Below are 22597 nucleotides of genomic sequence, written 5' to 3'. Positions count from 1 at the left end.
TCATTTGCATGCTGTAGAGGTGGACAAGAGTGGGAACTGTTGTCAGGGTAACTGTAGTGTGCACAAGTGCTTCCGCTCGGGACTTTATAAATAAAAGCCACAAACTGAATGTTAAATAAAACATGGATTTCACTGGCTTTTTTTTTTGTGTGTGACCTTATCAAGCTTTCCAAAACATCTTTGAAAAAAAAAAAAATACTGGGTTTTGTTTAAAAGAGCTTTTTGTTGTGAAACTCTCTTACATTTTTAGTTATGAATCTGATTTTAGTTTTGGAAAAGACCATCAAGCTTCCGTCAATGTATTGGCAATACTGAGATGAGTATTTTTATTTTATATTTTCCAGCATGCCGGTGCGCGCCCTAGCGACAAGACTTGGCAAGCGTTGAAGGAGTATCTCCTTATACCAGTAGATATTAGCCAATGCGGTTATATTTGGGCATATTGTTCTGCTAGAATCCACTTTAAAACATTTTTGGTAGTTAAAATTTTTTGTTACACCTTTTATTTGTTTAATAATTGAAACTTTTAGATCAAGCAAATTTGGCTATTTTTCCCCACCATGCCATAACTGAAATTATATATAATTTAATTTTCTTCCATACATATTTCTAATTTTGTATCTGCTAAAATGTTTATGCATGAATACTGCAAGACTATCCCTTATTAAGAGAAAGGAAGATATATCTATCATTATATAAAGATGTAATTCTAACATGGAAAACCTTTTCCAAAAGTGCATCAAATGACTCCCCCGTACATAAGGCTTCTAAACGAAAATAAAAAAACATCCAAAGCACTATGAACACACTTTAGGTGATGTCATAAATTCTGATTTAGTTTTAAGCCTACGTTTGGAATGGAAAATTCTGAATTTTCTTTTAAAAGGAACCTGACACCTATAGGAAAATTAACAAGCAAACCATCCATATTTTCTAAATAAAGACTAACTACAGCCTTTGCTAACAAATAGACGCATATATTTAAACATCTGTAATTTCTAGATAAAAGGTATAGTGGATAAAACTCAGTTTTGAGTTCGGGGGCGGTGTCATTACTTACCTACTTGTATCAATAAACATTCTGCATAAAAGGGATATTTACAAGCACTAATATCTACATAAATTGATTATTTGATAATTTCTTTATTAAAATTGTTATTTATCTATTTCACTGACGACTCCGAGAGGACTTGCAGAGACAGATGATTTTGTCTTTACCCCATAAAATACAAAATCTAGTTTTGAAAAGAGCATGAATTCTGTACTTATCTTTGATGTTAGTATATTGATGTGTATAGTTGACCACAAAAAAATAAAATGTTTTGAATATTCCACTTGAGAGTTTTACTGCTGCCACCATCTGTACAAGAGGGGAAAAAATGGTAGGGGGGGCCACAGGGATGGCCAATGATTGGGTAAGGGTGGCAATGGCCACCCCGGCCCCCATCCACCTCCGCCCCTGTATCTATTAACCACTGCAGACAATTCAATTGACAATTGAAAGCAAATATTCTTGATGGAATAATTAACTAATCAGAAACAAGCAAAGCTATCAGGAGGGTTGTTCACCATTAACATTTTTCATAAACCTGACACAATAAATCCAGAAATAATTTTAAGTAATATGGCTGGGACTGCTTTGCTTCTGCAGGACCTAGAAAACTTCCTCTGAGTACACAATCCCCATAAAATCCTGCAGCATGACAATAGTAAATCAGATAATCAAACTGTAAAACTTCAGTAGTCTATGAATAAAGACAAAAAACTTTTCTGCACAGAAGAGGCATAAAATGTCTCCCAAGTGTTGTAAAATGCTTTTTTTTAATGATGGTGAATACTTAAAGACAGCTGTTGCCACCAAAGGAAGCAAAGCCAGTATTCAGATTCAGGGGCAGCACTTTCTTCACAAAAGTGTAGGTTGATTTGAATAGCTTTTCTTTAATATATCGAATTGTCATTTGAAATCTGTAGTAGCCTAATGATGTATTGTAGATATAACTGTTTAATAATGCACATCATTATATTTGCTATATCAAGTGGTTTCAGTAACTGTATGATAATTATTTTTAACGTTTCAAAACCTTGTTTAAGGACTGTGTGTCCATGCATAGACTCCTCCCACTCATTATGCTATTTGCTTTGCTGGTGCCATAGTGAGGCAGAGCCAGTTAGTCTGACAGAACAGCTATATGTCACTCTTAAACAGAGCAACTCCTTAATGAGGTCCCTACCTAATTGTTTGCAATAAAAAAATAAAAAAAATCTTACACTGATAAGCTTTAATTAACCTGCTGCTCTCAGCCCCAAGGACAAATACAATGCTGTATACAGCTGGCACAAACAGATAATGCCTCCAAAGTAGAGCTGTTGTTTAACATAAAAAGGAAACGCTAGTTTACCAGTGAAGTGTATATTTATTAAACTTGTAAGAGAACAAAAAGGCTTCTTGATAAATAAAATCAGGCTTTGTGCAGAGGAAACATTAATCCATCAAACCGCCAACAGGAAGCAAGCTGCTTTGTGTCCTTGAAAATGACTCCAGCGCTACTAGTGCCGGCTGAGTTGTTGCTGAATCCGACCCCTAACCTCCCTGTGGCGCGGACACTCATAAACCATCACCATCATCCTGACTCAAGCTGCCGCGCGACGATTTTCAAAGCGCCAAATAGTTTGTCTGATTAAACTGCTGTAAGTAACTTAGGGAAAGACAGTGATTAATCTGACTTTAACCCACTCCTCTGGCCTGTTATTCTCCTCAGGCTCACATGCTGATCACTTTCAGATGGGTTAAGAATGTCTCCCTCAGTTTCTGCTTTAGTGCATTGGCTGCTTAAAAGCTAGTGGGGTTGTCATGGATTAGAGTACATTTGCTCCCATCTGGAACATCAGAGTGGCGCTTGACCTCTCTGATGACCCAACCTAGATAGTCTCTCGGAGGAGGCTGTCGGAGAAATGAGGAAGCAGACTTTAATAACTTAGAAAGGTTATAACCCTAAAATTACACAAGAAGCTTAGTCTAGATTTTCTTTCAGTGAGTTACCAATGAATGTCAACGGTAGTTGTAGTGTAATTTGTCAATGCACATGGCTTCAAGCAAAAAACATAAAAAATATGAGGCAAATTTAATCTTGGATACTGTAATCCTGCAATAAAAAGTAACCGCTCTGTAGTGAAATGCTTTTCTAAGTACAGCTTTCATACCTAACTCTGTAGAACTTTGATGCCACTGATTTCAAAGGTCTGTCTGGATTTTATCTGCAAGTCATGAGCAATGGTGATAAACACATTCAGCTATGGAATGGAAATACAGTACATGTTTGAAGAATTTCCGCATGTTTGAGATGTCAAAATGTAAAAAGTTTCTAAACATTTTTTTTTTATTTTAAATGAAAAGGAAAATTAACATGGACGGATGGATGCATGGATTGATAATTCAACTGATGGATAAGTGGGATGGGTGGAGACAGACTTTTTATCAGTTGATTTTGTTAGCTTAAAACAGCTAAATTCTATTTTATACTAGGAGGTGAGTTCAAAAACACTACTATATTATAGATGACAAATGTTAAAAAGCTATAATTAGCAGATCTTATTTTATTACGTCTAAAATAAACTTGGCTAATTATTATCTGGCTAAAGTCAACTTTGTCCTGATCCAGTTCAGCAGTGCGTGTCTAGAGAACTGTGGTTAAAAAACATATTTGTCTCTTTTTTGTTATTGAAATGTAAATACAACCTTTATTTCCATTGCAAAGTAGGCTTAGTTTTTTTTTAAAATAAAGAAAAGATAAGATGAATATCTATTTTGTTTGCATGTGATGCTTTGGGGCTCAAGGTAATGACAAGCCCCACTGTTGATGTAGTTATCATTTCACTGACGGCACACTATGTTTAATTATTTACTGCTTTTCCATCGGTGTGTTGTTTGAACAAACAATGAGGCGCTTTTTGCTCATAACCAGAGATAAGGTGCAGCAGTCTTGGACAGATGGTTTCATCAATAGAGACTAGGTCTCATAACAAACTGTACCTGATTAACAAATGAGTTTCGTGCTACTTAGACCTGCATGAATGTACCTGAAAGATTACCAAGCTGTAGATGACACCATGGACACATGGCAGGAATAAACATGTACGTGAATAATTGTATTCAAATTCATATCAAAAACTCATTTCAGATCTGGTTACCTGACAGTCCAGCAACACATCTCATAATGCAGCCCATAGAGGAAACATGGATCCTTCTGTGCGTTTTAGTCGGATGAAAGGATTCGGTACAATCTGGCTACATAACAGCTACATAAATATTAGGTTTATCCCCTTATTGGCATGTTTCTTCTCAGGTTAAGGCCAAACAGCATTTGTTTTTTTTATCAATGTTTTTAAGTATTTCTTTACTAAGATATTTTAGCAGCAGATTGTTGAGCACAGATATGTTGGATTTGTTTTAATGTGGAATAAAACCTGTATAACACTTAATTGATTTTACAACACAGATTTTCCTTGAACTAATTCTGAAAATTATGATGTAACAATAGACCAATGGCTTGTTTGGAAAAGTTGCAAAGAGAATCCATCTTCTCTCCTCAACTAATATGACAGCATGACTTTTGTTTGGAGACATGAAAGAGCAATAGCTGGTGGCATGCTTTGGTGGTGCAGTGGTTAGCGTGCCTGAACCATGTACGGAGGTCTTATGCTACGTTCAGACCACAAGTGCTGGAAGCAGCAAAAAAGCTTCTGCTGCCTTACTTTGATGCTTGTACTCATTAAAGGAAAAGTCCGATCAGGACTTTGGACCAGAATCATCAATGGATCATTATCTATACCTAATACTAATATGTTTGCTGTGATTTGCCAAATTTAGCATTAATCAGTTAAAATATATATTTTTCGTTGCGATCACTGAGTCCGGGACCAGCCTTTTTTGCCTAAATATGTAGTAGTGATGTCACGGTGTGGTAAGCCTAGCTCCATTCTCCCAGCTTTACAAGCAAAATCAATTGGAACTACTACTGTAGACACATCTGCAATCAACAACAATAGTTTAAGATTTCAAGAGGACTTCACCATTTAAATTTGCAAGTGCTATAATTAAACTGACAATGTCCACGTCCATGGCAGTTGGATGTTGTAAAACACATAATATGTAGCCAACATTTCGAAGAAGAATGTTTTCAAGATGACTTTGATAATAGCACGTTGTGACAAACACCAGATACATCATTGGGACTTGATCAACAGCCGATATTGCAGCATGACGTGACAAACCGGAAGGTGGCAGTAGTGCTCTTTGGCAAACATGGATGTCTCCGGCAAAGCACATTGAAATGAAATTACTCTTAATTAAAAACCCTTATCATTTGTTGAACATTAAGTAATCATTTCATATTTAAAGTACTTTTGGAAGTTTGAATTCTGAATATGACCAGAATTTTCCCTTTAAATTCCAGTAAAGTGTGTCCAGTTGCGTCCGATTCTTCCGCTGCTCCTGTGTTCAATGGCAGAGAGAGGCTTTGCGATATTTTTTTCATGACCAGTGGGTAAGTAGTTTAAATTTTTTTAAGTGAGAAAGCCGACCTGAAAACATCATCTGTGCAGTCAGTTCATCAAGATTACGATCCTAACTTCAAATATTATTTCGCTGTCAGACCAGCACAAAACCACCGTATACCGGCGGTGCTTTTTTACTGGAAATTCCTTTCCATGGGAGCCTCTGCCCGGTTGCCTCTTTGGGGTTTTCCGCTATTGTTCGTGGCAGCTAGAAGGCATTTTCCATGTACGTAATCAAAACTGCAGGGGCCAGAATAATAAAGCAAACTTATTTTGCCGACAGGTTTTGACATTTTAAGTTAATTTAGGCCTTAATAAACAGTTTCAGGGGAGTGATCATAGCGATCTGCATCGACAGTGCAGTGTCTGTCTCCCTATCAGCTCTGAGATCAGCTTCTCTGATTGGTTGATGTGGCACGTCCAGCAGCAAAAGTTCAAGTTTTCCGACTCAGCTGCTGCTTGTGAAGTTTGTCACACGCCCTAAGATGCTCAGAAGCTCATGAGGCGCTACTTCAGCTGCACAGATGTGTCAAGATGCATTGCTACTGCTGCTATAGACATGCTGCAGGACCCTTTGATGCGCCTTGATACACATTAGCAATTGACTTTGCACATAAAGCATCCGCTTCTGCTGCTTCTGTGGCATGCAGACTGAACGTAGCATTAGTCCTTGACGTGGCCGACCAGGGTTCGATTCTGAGCTGTGGTCCTTTGCCGTGCGTGGCCCTTCTCTCATACCCTCTTTCCTATGAGCCTTCTGTCATAAAAACTTAACAAAAAAAGACCAATAGGTGGACTTTAACCACCAGAAGGGCTGGTGAGTGCCCTGTGTAGACCAAAACAAGTTGTGACAAATTACACCTTTCAAGCTGACCCTCGCCTCATATGTGCATATTTGCAAATAAAATCCTTCAGGAGGAGCATGTCCAGTGAAGTGAGCTCATAAAGCAGTTAGCAAGAGAATTTTTGGCACTCTCCGCCATTTTGTGCTACACTGCTCTCCTTGGGCAGAGAGAGACTAAGCTGTAAATTGCAGCAATATACATGGACATGCATGCACACATGGCTTGAAAACATGAAACCGACTTGTAAACATGAGCCTGGAGAACAACACAGAGAGATGGGGTGATGTCACACCAGATAACATTGAAAAACATAACTTTAGTTCTTCACATGACTATTTTTTTTAGTTCTTGCATAAGGAATTATTACTTATCAAGCCTTCAAATCTGAAAGACAATAAAAAATATGTACTTTGGACTGATGTTTAGCTTACAATGCACACAGCAATCTATGACAAAACCATGCACAATGCATGAACACTAACACCTCATCTCAACTTTCAAGGTTGTGGAGGGCTGATGACTCACATAAGCATCTAGGGGCAATGCCAGAGTATTTTGAGATAAATGTCCGACAGACAAAGCTTGGCCTAACCCTTTCATGCAGGCATGATACCCTGAAGGTATTGTAGTTTACTTATAGAATAGGAACAAAGTTTAGCACACATTGGGAATGGAAATGGAGCCACCGATGCATTACTTCCTCTATCCTTGACAGATGTTTTTACCATCTAAACAAAATGAAATGACCAAATTAGAAAAGTTGTAGTTGTTTAGTTGTAAGGCCCTTGAACAATGACACTGTGAAAAGAGTTTTCCTCCTTGACAGATGTTCCATTTTCTTATAAAAAAAAAAAAAATAAATAACCTAAATCTGTAAAAATTATTATTAGAAATGATCTCATCTTTGGAAAAGAAGATTTTTTTTCGAAAACTCATGACTATATATTCATTTCATGTGAGAACATTTTTGGAAATGAAAAAATGTAGCTAAGTTTCTTTCATTTTAGCTAATAATGAATTGAGGCAAGTAAAGCCTGCAGTGATTTAGGTGTTTTGTTTTTACTAAACATCACCTTATTAAGGAATGCTTCCTCTCCAGGAATAATTTGGACATATTTTACAACTACTTGTAACATTAACCACATTCCTATATTTCTTCATTCATGTTTACTTTAGTCACTCTCACTGCCATACAAATTCCCACAGATTAAAAATATGCCCAACTTAGACTCATAGATGACAGGGATCTGGTTTTTCATCTGCTCTCGAGTTTCTGTAGATTGGGCCCAGATGTGTTGTGTTTGAACTTGTTGTGACTACTGAGTAGGTCAAGGTGTATGGGGTTACACACTAGAGTCCACCTACTGCAGTATACAAGCAATATTCAACCAATACCTCCATGCTGCAGGAACTTGAATCATTCTGCATTGCAATCGCTTTGTAAGAAAGAGCTACGTTGGGCCATGAAAGCACCAAAGTATAAACACAAGTTGAAAATCTGACATCAAGCATGTCTTTTTTAATTTGTTATTCATCGTAATCACAGTGTACTTAACAGTTCATAACTGTCCGCTACACACAGTATGATCTGTGCCCTCACTTTCTTTTAGTGATCTTTTTGAAATGAGTGCAATGCTACCTCTACATATCAAAGGGGATAGAGGAGACATTGGAACACACAATTACATGCCCCCTATTTGCCTGATAAGCAGCAGTCAGAAGCATGTGCTGTGAGAGTAAGAGAAGCAGGAGAGGTTTAAGGGCAGCACACTGTTAACTTACAGCAACAGTGAGTCTCATCTGTCGTGCTAGACGTAGGTTGCGTATGTGGGTGAGTATCTATTTTTTTTTTTTTGAAAGCTCCTAAATATATTATAAGGCAATGGAGATTTGGTTATTTTGCAAGTATCTGGATTTCTTGTGGTCCAAGTTAAAGCTGCTCTGATGCATATTTTAACAGCTCTCAAGATAAATCTCGGATTTTTGTTCCGAAGTGCAAAGTTGCTGAATGGGATTTTTGTGCATAATGTTTAATATTGTTGTTCTGTAACAACATGCACAGTTATCACTCGCATAGTTCACTTAGGCCACATTTGCTGCTGGATTGTAGAGTACAAATAATGCCATAGATGCCTTCTTGACTTTGTTTTGACCTAAAGGCAACTCCAGCTATAGCCGCCTACTTTTAGTTCCTCTGATGTCACTTGCAGTCATCCTCATGGGAAAAAAAAAATAACATCGCCCATAACCAGAGAAGCCCAGAGGAAAATCCTCTCTCTGAAAGACATCCTGGAGACAGGGAACAACTTTGACTCCTCTCCATGAGGAAAATCTCTCTCCAAATAGGGCAGATCCTCTCGCATGTGTTTCTTTTGTCTTGTAGAGCCAATCCACCCACGGTCCAACACGGCACTGTTGATGTGCTGCAGCCTGTCTCACACATCAGAATTTTTTTATAGAAAGGTAAAAAAAAGCCTTTCTTGGGTTAAGGCTGCATGTTTAGTCTCACTTCTTGCTATGCTGGCTGTCAATAGGAGACTCGAATGGGCATTCAAAACTGAAGAACCCCATAGAATACTGCACACTGCTCACCTCGAGCTGTCAATCAAGCCAAACTGGTCTGGTAAGTTAAAGTCTACAAAGCAAGAGCTGCGTGGGATAGAAGTCAATGAGAACTGCATGTTGTTGAGCCTCAGAATATCCACAGTAAAGGTTTTAAAAGTCAATATGATGCAGACCATGGCCAAGACTTTCATACATCATGTTTGCATAACTTCATTTTGTGCACTATAGTCATGGAATGAATAATTTTTTTTTTTTATTTAATGCCTTATTATGGCAGAGTATTTTGAGTTTTTTTTATCTTAAAGATTCAGTTTTATGGTGAGTGAACATAGTTGGGGGGGGGCTATTAAACAGACGCCTATTAAATGCGTGAGAGCATGCACAAGCTGGTGCACAAGGTGTTCCCTCTCTGCAGAAAGTACAGAGTTGTGCATGTGCATTTTTTTAAATTCTTAGTGGATAGGGTGGGTCTTTTCAAAAATTTGTGAATATGCATCATTAAACTATACTCCTCTATAAATTTGCAGCTATGTTTTGGATCAGGGTTCTGATGATTATTCAGTTTAGGCCAAATTTCAAATGTTGGACAGAATAACTCAATTTGACTCCAGAGAGAGAGAAAAAAAAAGATGTACTGATGTATTAAGGGTGGACGCAGTTATTTCTAAATGCTCTGGAGTTTTGTCTAAAAACTAGGCCAGAGTCTTAGCTCTTTTCTCCCACAATGCTTGTAGGTTGGAAGTATTTTTTGCACGGATATGCTTTGTTTGGTTTACCCCCAAACATGGCACTGCACATTACAACAGACATCTTATGTTTCCTTTCAAAGCAATACATTTTTCTGAATCTTTTCCACTGTACTCAAGGCTTCTAAAGACAGAGCTCTTGAATTTTCAGCTATTTCTCTAAGGATTTCACCATCTGTCATTGGTAGAAAGAATAGCTCCAGGCAGGATTAGCACATTTCTTAATTGTTTCCACATCTAAACAATCTATCACATTTTAGAATAACAGGCCCCAAATGTTTCTCATGCTTTAGCACACTTTGGTTTAGTTGTATATGGTCTGAGAAGATGTGATTTTCAGTCCTGAGTTATAAAGAGGGTTCAATTTAATTTTAAAATAACTGCTTCAAAACTCAAATGCACATATATGTTTTTTTGTGTTGATTTGCTGTCATTCATGACAAGATAGATCCTGAATATCATAGGAATACATTAGCTTAAAATATAATTCTTAGAAAACTTGCTTCCCCCTTTTCATCATTCCAAGATCTGTAAATTTGTTGTTGTTTTTTTATGTTCATTTTTTATTTTATTTTTTTGCATCAACTGTATTGCTTTTCTTGCAATCAGTAGAACCATCAAAACAGATATCAAGTAAGGGTTTTTTGAAGTATGTGTGACTGAAAGGCAGAGTGTACATGGATCTCTTGCTGTAGACACAACAATGCTGTTCAATTAAAAGCAGGTTGAGTACTGATTTATTACCATTTTCCATATGTGGATTATCTTGCAGCTCTAAAAGCTCATGCAGGCATTGGAGTCAAGTTAGTAAAAGAAGTCACATTTTTCACACATTTGGTTCTCGGTTAACTGACGCAACTGACAGCCCAGATTTCGCCTCAGGTCAAACTAGCTGCTCTGCAAGTGCTCCTTTTGGTGTAGCTTACACAGTATCAGCCGGCTTATTACTTCATATAGCCTAGGCAGTAACTTCCCGGGGCCGTGTGTCCTCATAATGAACTCAAATTGAACACTTTTCATATGAAACGTTTGGAAAAATTACTTTTGTTAAAAAAAATCAAAGTAAAAGAAATGCTTTCCTAACTGATTCTTGCACAGTTCAGCTATTGTAAGAAGAATTAGTATAAAATGGGACACAAGAGAAAAATCTCTATCCGTATCTTTTTTTTTTTCTTTTGTCCTGGACAGTTCTGAAATATTTCAGTACAAGTACAAATAACGTTCAGTTGGACTTACCTTGGGTAAAAAAGAAAACAAGACAGTGAGGAAAAGGAGAATATGTGGCTTTCCTTCTTGTTAGCCTGACTATTCAGTTGGAACTCCAATAGTCGTCAATCAATAAAGGACAGAAACAGTGAAGCAACCTCATATGCAACCAACTGATATTTACCCAGGCTCACAGCTAAACCTGCAGATGACAGACGTTTTTCACCATGTCATCATAGAGGACAGAGAGTTACTTGCTTTGTTAACTCAGTGACTTATGTGCTGCTTTCCACAGAATTGTTCAAAGCTGGTCTTTTTACCAAGCATCATCCATACTGAGAGGGGCTCCTTATTTGCACTCTTTAATACAGGCCCTGGCTTGCAGTTTTTGTAATTCCTCAGTGTTGTGGTAAAACCTGTTTTGGTTGTGTTGTGAAAGCACAACCCACTAGTTGTTCAACAAAAAGATGTACAGTATGTGCATGGAACCTAATTCAGGGTTTGTAGTTTTAGCTCATCTCTGGCTGAAAATCATGATTTTTTTATTTTATTTTTCCAAGTACAGAACAAAATTCCCACCGATGCACCGTTTTTTTTTTGTGGATGTTATGTCCATTGTTGCTGTTAGTGTTCAGGAATGGTTCTAAGCCCTGATGTTTTATGCCATTTTTATTTCTCGGAAACCTCTTTTCTTTTTTTTATCATTGTTCGTTTATTTATTTTTTCTACCTTAGATGCTTTTAGTTCGAGTATCATTTAAAAAAAAAAAAATAATAATATTTTTTTGTCTAAGTATTGCTTTCCATTTTGTTGCCTTTCAGCAAAATTATATAATTTGTCCTTTCTTTCACATCTATGTTCATTTTAGGTTGACCATGCATTTTTTAAAAACCTTCTCAGTAAGATTTAAGAAAAAAGTTTTCCCCTAAAATTCATCTATAGCAACAACAATCTTTTAGCCAAAATATTCTTGTTGTGTCCCTGCAACAAGATGAATACAGCTTTTTAACAATTTCTGAAAAACTTCCTTCTTTCTTCACACATTTCTCAGCAACTTTTTCAACCCAGTTTTCTTCAGTTATTAATCATGACCAGCCTTTTCAACACTCAGTGTTTTTTTTCGTTTTCAGTTCTCTCAATGACAGGAGGGCAAAGGTGAACCAAAATGCAAAGCCACAGCAAGACGTGAAACATGGCAGGTGTCTGATTTGATCCTTCTACCACCTGAGGGCAACACACTTCAGCTGTATGACAGTGTGTGAAAACGGGTGCCATTGGCTCGCTGGTTGAGTACAAAGATCAGACAGGTAAGGAAGGAAAATTAGAATGTTGTATTATTTGCAGTATAAGACTGAAATGCAGTTTTATTACATTTGAGCAACAACAAAACCATACAGAATGAAAGATAGATGGATATCCACTTGAATTAACACTTTATAGAAAAGATCGAACGCATATAGTTGATAAGTTGTTAGGATTCATTGAATTGGTTCAACAAAACCTTTCAATATATTAGTGTAGGCCAGATTAGGAAAGATATAAAACCTTTAAAAAGTCAACAACGGAAAGAAAAAATTATATTCTTTTGAGGGCATGGGCCATAAAAGCAGCACAGAAGAAAGCTTAATGACCTCTTCATAAAGATGATCAGCCATATAGCCTGTGATTAGTTAAGAACAAACTCTTGTCAATGACAAATAGTTGCTAAAGGGGAAAAAAACACTGCTACTAAGATAAAACATGAGGTTGTTAGAGAAAACCTTCTGCCCTTGAGGCCCAGACAAACAAACTCGACTCAAACATAGAATCCTCGTTCTATCTGAAAACTATTGATTCAATGTTGAAGCAAATTCTTAACCTCATTTATCAAATTCTGCCCTTCCCCTTCAGAACTTGGTCTCCTTTACCTGCACATTGTGAGTCATGAATGTATTAGGAAAAATGCTAACACATTATTGTAATTTTCCATCCCTTGCACACCTGTTTGCTCTCAAGACTTGCAATTGACACCGCTCCAATTGTCCTTGTGTTGGTTACCCACCCACTCATACTTCTCCTACCTCCGCCTCAAAATTCCACAAAAGATGACGATGCAGGTAATATCCTGCTTCATTGTTCACCTGGGGCAACTTTTAATTAAAACCCAATGTGGCCTTTTGTGTTTTTGCGACAAAAGAGCCAGTGCCATTGTAATCACGGCGGTGGGGCCTCCTCTTGCTTTTGTGTCCTGTGCTCTGAGTGTACTGTTATTGATTGATGATCTACGAGGTTTCTATCAGGTGACGAGGCAAACGATGAACCCTTCCTGAACTGGAAGCACAGCTGTGGGGAAATCTAGTGAAAAAGGACAGCTTGTTTTCTTGACATAGTATGTTGGAGATATTAAGCGAGGCCTTAGGGTGCTAGCCCTATACCACATTGCCCTTCAGCCCATGGGTGTAAATGATTGGGTGGTGTGTCCCAGGATGTGCACTTTACTGTCTGGATCTTTCCTTTCTGATGCCCTCAACTACACTTCTTTCAGCAGAATTGCGCAAACAGCTTTGCTTGTGCGTTAAGAGGATGAGTTGTTAGTTTTACCGGTGCACAATTTCTAAAATGAGCTACTCTTGTAATATTTCTAATTTCATGTACCTTCAGCCATTCTCTAAAGGGACTGTGGCTGAAATGAATAACAGCTACATTTTAGGTGGAGCCATTACACCTTAGAACCTTATGTGACAGAAGGAAGAAGGGGAAACTGGGATGTAAAGTGTTGTCATTTGCTGCCCTCTGGTGGTATTTTACCAAAACACAACTTAAATCCTGTTAAGTACACAAAACTTTAAAGTGTAGGTCAGTTGGATATAAAATATCCCAATAACTGTTCTGTTTTATAACATTCTTTATTCTGTTTAGCCATGTTGACCTTAGGTAAACCTGAACTGCACAGGCCCAATGTGGAAATACTGAGCAGATGAGGGAATTAATGGTCCAAAACTCATTTTTTTTGGCATGGGAAGTGTAACAGCTTTATGGATTATAAGTAGGACCTAATTGTGTTTTTTTCCATTTCAACGACTACATCGATCAACATTTCAAATCACTGGACAGATTGAAATTGGGGAAAAAAACACCTCTACAGGCAGGTAGCTTGATCTGCAGAGTTGTAAGTGTGTACTTGCTATTGTATATTTTGTGCACTTATTGTAATTTAAATAAAAAAAAATAACTATTGCCTGAATGCACTCTTTCTCCTGACTCAGCATAATTCCCCTCTAAAACTGGGGCAACTTACATGAAAGCAACCAAAAAGTAAAAAGAAATAATAATAAAAAAACAGGGAAAGAAAAAAGCCTTTGTTAAAAAGTTGATCTGCCCACATCCACTGTTTTTTAGCTGAGTATGACTGAGTCTGCTGGTTTGAAGTCAGTGTTGATATTTACCCACTATTTACCATCAGAAGATTATAGCAGATCGGAGAGTCTTATCTCTCAGTTCCTTGGGTATGTGACTCATACCTAAAAGCAAGGCTTTGTACAATAATAACTCCAACAGATTGTGCACAGATTTATATCTTAAAGTATATAATATAGTGCAGTATAAAAGCATATGTACCCCCAACAGAGTTAATCTATTTTTCTCTTCATTTGGTGCCAAATTGTTTTTCTTCATCAAACAGCATATCAAATGGAGATAACCTAATTTAAAACAAAAGTTTTTCAATTATGTTCTCATCCATGGCAAAAAGAGTTACCAAACTAACACGTTAATGGAAGTTACTGTAATGAATATTGTCCTCTCTTATTGTTTATTGTTTTATTTTTTCTTTGGTTTAGTTTTTTTAGATAGTGGCATAAGTGCTTTGTAAGACATTTCAGCCTACTTTTTCATGTCTGACAGGTTTTATTTAGGTTAAAGTCTTTCTTTTCCTCAACCATTGAAACCATGTTAAAAAAAATAAAAATGAAGGAATTTGTCTAACTGAAACATTTGTGTTGGAAAAAAGTGGGACAACAATTATGGCACATTTTGCACAAAAATGTGGTTTATGATTTCAGCCACCTAAATTGTATTACTTTAAAGTCAATGCATTTTAAAGTAAAGGTGTGTGACGTTTCATCTTTTTAGGCCAAGCACAGAAAGTACCACAGATAACAATCATTGGCCTGATATATTTTATTTTCTGTGGATTTCTTATCCATGTGGGCTGCTGCAAATTTCACTAGTAGTTGAAGAGGTTGATTTTGGAGCAGTTTATATTTTATTTTATTTTTTTGGTTCTCTCAGCTAAAGGTGATGCAAAAATAACTTCTCTAAAAATCATTAAAAGCCCAGCTTTTGCCTGGAGCTTTACAGCTCTAGCTTTAGGTCAAAAGAGCAAAAGAAAAAGCTTCTGTGGTACAGGGTGAACTGCTGGAGGTTTTTATACCTTGCACATAAGGTTAGAGGGATTTTCTCAGTGTAGCAACAATAGTAAATATTTCAATATATGAAGAAGAAACATTGATATTCTGCTAATCTCTTAAGGATTCCAAATGTTGCCTAATTTTAAATGAATACCACCAAAATGACTGCCCATTTTCCTATCCACCAAACCACAATGTGAACCTAAATGTTGACTCTTCCATACAAGAACAAGGGTATTTGAGAGAAGGCGGAAATTAGTTGGAAAGTTTCTATTAAGATTAAAACATTATTATTGAATACCTCTGTGTGAAAGGAAGATGCAGATCAGCTATAGCCAGTGAGGGAAAAAAAATACTAAGAAGAATTGCTCTAAGTAAAGAAATATTTACTCAAATATAATTAAAGAGTGGATTTGTTAATTAGAGGTATTAGCAACTGAGTAATATATATCGGATTTAATTTTGAATAATTATGTAACCACACAGTCTTTATTTTAAATATATGAGCAAATTTGTACACATATCATAAACTTAAATAATTTGTCTTTATAAATGATTAAAATAAGTCATTAAAAATATAATAAAAAAGATAATTCAGAAATAGATCTTTAAATCTGTGGTGTTTTCTCACAGAAGTTATTTTACTTATATTAGGTTGATGCAATCTTCTCTGACATCTGTTTGTTGTATTATGGCCCATTGACCTCCATATGGCACAATAAGGTCAGCAGATATAAAACATAATTGGAAGGAAAAACAGGTTTACAAACTGGTCTCATTCACATAAATTGTACTCTCATAAGAGTGTTGTCATTTCAAAATATGAATTAAGTAAAAGTTAAAACTTCTACTTTTTTCCCCACAAAAGTTGCTCAAGTAAATGTAGCATATGAGCATATGAAACTCGTTTCTACTGACCTCTGGCTGAAGTGAACATGGTGGTAGATTTAGTTGTCTTTGCCAGGGCTTATATTGGCCTCTGTGTCTACTTCTCCTTAAAACTTCCGAATTTGGGCTTTGCTATCTACAAAAGAATATTAACTGACGGCTTTGGGGCCCACACTTCAAAACTAGAAACAAAATCCATCTGAGCTTGTTTTTCACCTTTATTATTGATGGCTAGAGAAACATTATAAAATAGTAGAGAAGCTGCAAATTTAAACTAATACACTTTTAAGTTTTCCTTGGAATAGTTTTCTTTTTTTGACCCTGACTGCAGCTCAAGAATGCCTCTAGGAAATAGAGCTGATGCAGGAAGAGATTTTTTAAGGCTTCTTTTCTTTATTTTCTAAGAACTTTTAAACAGCTACTCTTAAAATTGGCTAAATATTAAGGTTTTTCCAAGTAATTTTTGCAAGTGGGAATAGGGTAAAACATTTTTGTAGAATAACAGGCTGAAAACATTTGGCTTCTTTAATCTAAGCAAATGTCTTTTATCCTTTTTGTTGTCCACAGTAGTTTCTTATACTGTGTCAATAAGAAAATAATTTAATATATTAAATATTTTTTATGTTTTTAACTGAAAAAAGCAAGCAAAAAAGATGAGTCTTGAGCACTTTTATCTTTTAAACATTTCTCCCAGTGTTAAAAGGTTGGATGTCCCTATATTAAACTGCAATATAGTTATATTGGTACTCGAGCAATGAGGAATTTATTTAAATAAAAGTGTAATGATGTTATGAATTGGCTTGACATTGTTTTAAATAGATGTCAAAGCAGGAGTAGTAGCAGAAGAAAACAATTTAAAGTATCCAAATGTTCATTGCATAAACTAAAATAAAGACTGTAGTTAAAATATTAAGCTTTCTTTACTCTGTTGTTTACAAAATCCAGTGCAACCTATTGCCTTTAGCAGGCACCTAATTAGTAAATATAGTCCAACTCAGTGTAATTTATTTTTAGTAAAAATCCAGCTGTTCTTTGGAAACCTGATAGGTTTGTTAATAAGCCTTAGGGAACAAACAGCGTAATGGAGACCAAGGAACTCAGCAGACAGAGGGAGGAGAAAGATGTCAAGTTTAAAGCATGGTGTAGTTATATTTCATATCCAGAAGTTTGAATATGTCCTAGAGCTTCATTATTTTTGGTTAACAAACAATTCATGTAGAGACTGCAGCAAAAAGCAAGACGGATCAAATACTAGTAAAATTGAACCTTTTGGCTTCAGTAAAGTGAAAAAACTACACGCAAAAAAATCTGAAAGTAGACCATATTTCTTAGTCTAAGACTGACCCTGACAGGCGCTCAGTTTCTTAGTATGCCACCCGTGCCTTCATGGATATGTACCGTAGTACTATTTTAAAGTGTAAATGGTAATCAGTGCAGTGTAACCGTTATTTAGATAATTTGTCTGGCTTGTTTCCATTTTTTTTTCCTTCCTCTCTCTCTTCCTGTCTTTCTCTCCTTTCTTTCCCTCTGTTATTGAAGTTTTTTTTTTGTATTACTACTATTGTTGTATTGGTAAGAGTATATTTTTTCTTGAAACCTAATTTTTTTTATATATATATATATATGTATGCTTTATACTCGAGTGTGTGATTTTTGTATTTTTCACTTTGAAAACTTAATAAACATATATTTAAAAAAAAATAAAAAATATGAAAATAGATCCACAACTCTAAAAATTAATCCAGAACTAAAATATGTTGTTTTTAGGATTCATTGTCTTTGGATTGTCTGTTTCCAAAATAATTTGAATATTAATGGACTGATAGAAAAAAAAAATCTATCATAGGTGCGCCTCATTCCAAGGACCAATGCATAAAATTGTGGTGATAATCCAGATCATAAACTGGATACAGGATTTTTATTTTTTTTTCCAGATTGTCTAACACTGTGAAATGGGAAAATCTGGTAATTGTTCAGAACTGCCTTTGACTGATGAAGTTTAACTGTAAGCTAAGGTATAATTCATTAAAATTTGTGAACCACCTGTTTTATTTGTTTAACTCATGTTTCTCTCTTTACTTGCTTTTATTTTGCTTTTATTTTCCTTCAATTTTATTGTTTATTTTATGTAAAGCTCTTTAAACTGTTTTTGTCCTGAATTGAGCTATACAAATTTCAATTGTCTTGCCTTATGACAATAAACATTTAATTAAAATTTTGTTATGATCCAGACCACAGGTAAATTTTAGCTATAGCTAAGGCAGATATAGGACAAAATGTGCTGCTCGATGGAGGCCTGTGCTCTCCAAGTGCTTTTCTACTGTAGTTTTTCAAATTAATTTATGTGTTTGAACATCATAGTCAGAATCTGAATTCACCTGCAATTAAGAGGCCTCATAACCAATATCACAGAGAAACTCTAGCCATCTAAATGTATGCTCTCTCGTTAAGAAGCATTGGCAAATATATAAATTTTCTTCTTTTTTAGGAACATTTTTAGCTATTTAAGCCTTACATGTGCTACACAAAAGATTTGATCCAAGAAAAAGTAAGAATTTGCCTGAAACAAAGAACATAAATGAAGGCTGTTGCTCTGATAATTCATACAATTCTTATATTGAAGTCTTATAACCCTGCTCATAAAAAAAAAATATTATAGCTTTGTAAAAGGCGCCATTTTTAGCCCATCTTACAATAGATGGGTGTACTATACTTTCACTGTCTAACCTCTATGAACAAAAATGACTGCAAATCATTTAAATAGCACTCCACTATTTTACCAAATGATTGAGTCCTGCAATTTAGCTGATTTATACAGTTCTGTTTAAACCAAAAAAGAAGAGAAGGTCCAGGAAGTTTAGGTCCACTGAACTTAAGGTGGAAAACCTATGGCTGGAAACTTTGCACACTCACTTTTCGGGGTTGGGCTCAGATGTAGGCTACCCTCCACTGGCAATTACTTTCTTCCACTGAGTGTGACCAGCAAATGCCATCCTCTAGGCTAGGGCACACACACGCACACCTCACACAACTGCACAGAACACAACTCTAACCTCTTGAATGCTGATTTTGGGCTTCTGTCTGTGCAGCTTTGGTTCTGACTCTGATGCTGATCCCTCCCTGCACACCGTGCCAATCCTCCTAAATGCACCCTGATGGCTCCATGGTCACTGGTCCCTGTCCAAACATAGTGGTTACACACACATCAGCTGTAAAATTCTAGTTCATAAGAAGGAAATATCCACTACAGAGCGAAGAATACTTGCATACACCTATAGATCAATGCATTCACTTATATAAAAAAGACACAAAGCATGAAATAAAATTGCATGAGGCTTAAAGAACCTTGAGGACAATTAGAGAGAAAGCTAACAGTGAATGAGGGAGGACCTCAGAGAGTGGGGATTAGGCCGGCAGTGTTTGGCTCCAAGGATTAGTTCAGGGGTGCAGGGTGCTTTTAAAGCAGGAGATAAGCTCGCTGACAACTAAAGGTCACCCACCAAACAGATTGAGTGCTTAGCAATGATGAGAGGGGGGCTGAGAGGTAGCCAGGTAGAGCTCAGGAAACAGAGGGAGACACTCCGTGCGGGTAGCTGCAATAGTGTGTGTGAAATACATATATAAATAGATTCCCTGCTCTCAAGCATTAAACCGCATCTGATGATGCTCTGTAAATATGTTTAACATCGTATATTTTTTAAGTCCATCAAAAAAATGAATCTGAACATTATTCTTAACTGCATAAAATGTCTACAATAAAACTAACAAAATAATCAAAATGAAACGGAGATGATTTGCTTATTAGATGCTTAACTTTATCACAACTTCCTTCTTTTTGATTAAACACAAGTTTGTGGGGTTTTGTTTCTTTTTCTCAAAATGTTGATGATTTTTTTTTAAATGTGCAAGAATCGAAACACATTTACATTTCTGAGATTCATTAGTGCATTACTCTTTAAATGCACATCCGATGGATGGTATAAAGTTGATTTTCAAACTAAAATATATGATTTCATATCTTTTATATATATAAATATATAAAATATATGATTTAATATCTTTTATATATATATATATATTAGTGCTCTCAATCGATTAAATTTTTTTAATCGCGATTAATCGCATCAATGCCTGAGTTAACTCGCGATTAATCGCATTTTAATCGCAAATTTTTTTCCTGATTGAAAATCATTTAAATACTCTCGATGACATACAAAAAATACATACAGGCTAGGTTTGTGCCAATGTTCTTTTTTTAAAATGAGAACAGGTCATAGATACTGATTTATGCCATAGAAACATATGGCAATTAGATGGGGAGGCATGTAGCAAAAAATAACAAATATGTAGCCAAAAAAAAGGCCCTGAAAACAGGCTGATGTAAAAGACAGTCTTTACAGTTAATACAGTCTTTTGAACAAAGACAAGCATTTTACCCTACTGCTATAAAATGCAGTAGAGTTAACATTAGATGTTAATTAACCAAGATAATAATGAACAATTTTCAATCAATACATCAAAATCAATAGACCGACATCACTAGATGGAGGTAGTCTATGCTCTAGAAAGTTACTTTTCAGCCTCTTAACAAAAATGAGAACACACACACACCCACAGACACACCCACCAACACACACACACACACACACACACGATACTGATCTGTGGCGTACACAGACAGCAAGAGTGCCGTAGCAGATTCCATTTCACCTCAGTAATCAGTTTTCTCAGCGTATTTCAGGTTGCTACTAGTTACCAGACACTCAACTTGTTTGTTGGTGGTGGGGCTTAAAGAAAAGGCACTAGCGCTACCCAGTTTATGAGCGTCTTTTTTCCTTGAGGAGCTCCGCTCTTGAAGCCTATGGAAAATGCATACACTGGGGGAAAATAGCCCCGCCTTTCCGCAGGCTGCAGCGGGATGTACTTGGAAAATTGTACCATAAAACCACATAGCGTTAATCTCACGTTAAAAAAATTATCGCCGTTAAAATGGCCTCGCGTTAACGCGATAACAACGCGATAATTTTGACATCACTAATATATATATATATATATATATATATATATATATATATATATATATATATATAAATATATATATATATATATACACTCACCGGCCACTTTATTAGGCACCCCATGCTAGTAACGGGTTGGACCCCCTTTTGCCTTCAGAACTGCCTCAATTCTTGGTGGCATAGATTCAACAAGGTGCTGGAAGCATTCCTCAGGGAGTTTGGTCCATATTGACATGATGGCATCACACAGTTACCGCAGATTTGTCGGCTGCACATCCATGATGCGAATCTCCCGTTCCACCACATCCCAAAGATGCTCTATTGGATTGAGATCTGGTGACTGTGGAGGCCGTTTGAGTACAGTGAACTCATTATCATGTTCAAGAAACAAGTCTGAGATGATTCCAGCTTTATGACATGGCGCATTATCCTGCTGAAAATAGCCATCAGAAGTTGGGTACATTGTGGTCATAAAGGGATGGACATGGTCAGCAACAATACTCAGGTAGGCTGTGGCGTTGCAACAATGCTCAATTGGTACCAAGGGGCCCAAAAAGTGCCAAGAAAATATTCCCCACACCATGACACCACCACCACCAGCCTGAACTGTTGATACAAGGCAGGATGGATCCATGCTTTCATGTTGTAGACGCCAAATTCTGACCCTACCATCCGAATGTCGCAGCAGAAATCGAGACTCATCAGACCAGGCAACGTTTTTCCAATCTTCTACTGTCCAATTTGGATGAGCTTGTGCAAATTATAGCCTCAGTTTCCTGTTCTTAGCTGAAAGGAGTGGTACCCGGTGTGGTCTTCTGCTGCTGTAGCCCATCTGCCTCAAAGTTCGACGTACTGTGCGTTCAGAGATGCTCTTCTGCCCACCTTGGTTGTAACGGGTGGTTATTTGAGTCACTGTTGCCCTTCTATCAGCTCGAACCAGTCTGGCCATTCTCCTCTGACCTCTGGCATCAACAAGGCATTTCCGCCCACAGAACTGCCGCTCACTGGATGTTTTTTCTTTTTCGGACCATTCTCTGTAAACCCTAGAGATGGTTGTGCATGAAAATCCCAGTAGATCAGCAGTTTCTGAAATACTCAGACCAGCCCTTCTGGCACCAACAATCATGCCACGTTCAAAGTCACCATACTGATGCTCGGTTTGAACTGCAGGACATTGTCTTGACCATGTCTACATGCCTGAATGCACTGAGTTGCCGCCATGTGATTGGCTGCTTAGAAATTAAGTGTTAACGAGCAGTTGGACAGGTGTACCTAATAAAGTGGCCGGTGAGTGTATATATATATATATATATATTAGGGATGGGACGATTTATGAAAACCGTCAGAATCGTTCGGTTCGACTGACTCGGTTCGGGTCGCGTGTGTTT

General features: G+C 36.8%; 1 long non-coding RNA gene across 1 annotated transcript in view; it reads left to right on the top strand.

The window, feature by feature from the left end:
- The first annotated feature begins 8122 nt into the window (after positions 1-8122).
- Positions 8123-22597, top strand: part of LOC119778024 — a 28648-nt gene continuing 14173 nt past the window's right edge. Inside the window, exons 1-2 of the long non-coding RNA XR_005280039.1 lie at positions 8123-8229; positions 12046-12222. This is a non-coding gene — a long non-coding RNA (uncharacterized LOC119778024). The remainder of the gene's footprint in view (positions 8230-12045; positions 12223-22597) is intronic.

This window comes from Cyprinodon tularosa, unplaced genomic scaffold (genome assembly GCF_016077235.1).
Source record: "Cyprinodon tularosa strain WSP-4 unplaced genomic scaffold, ASM1607723v1 ctg1, whole genome shotgun sequence".
In the NCBI taxonomy this organism is placed as follows: Eukaryota; Metazoa; Chordata; class Actinopteri; order Cyprinodontiformes; family Cyprinodontidae; genus Cyprinodon; species Cyprinodon tularosa.
This window is presented reverse-complemented; position numbering and strand designations above follow the sequence as displayed.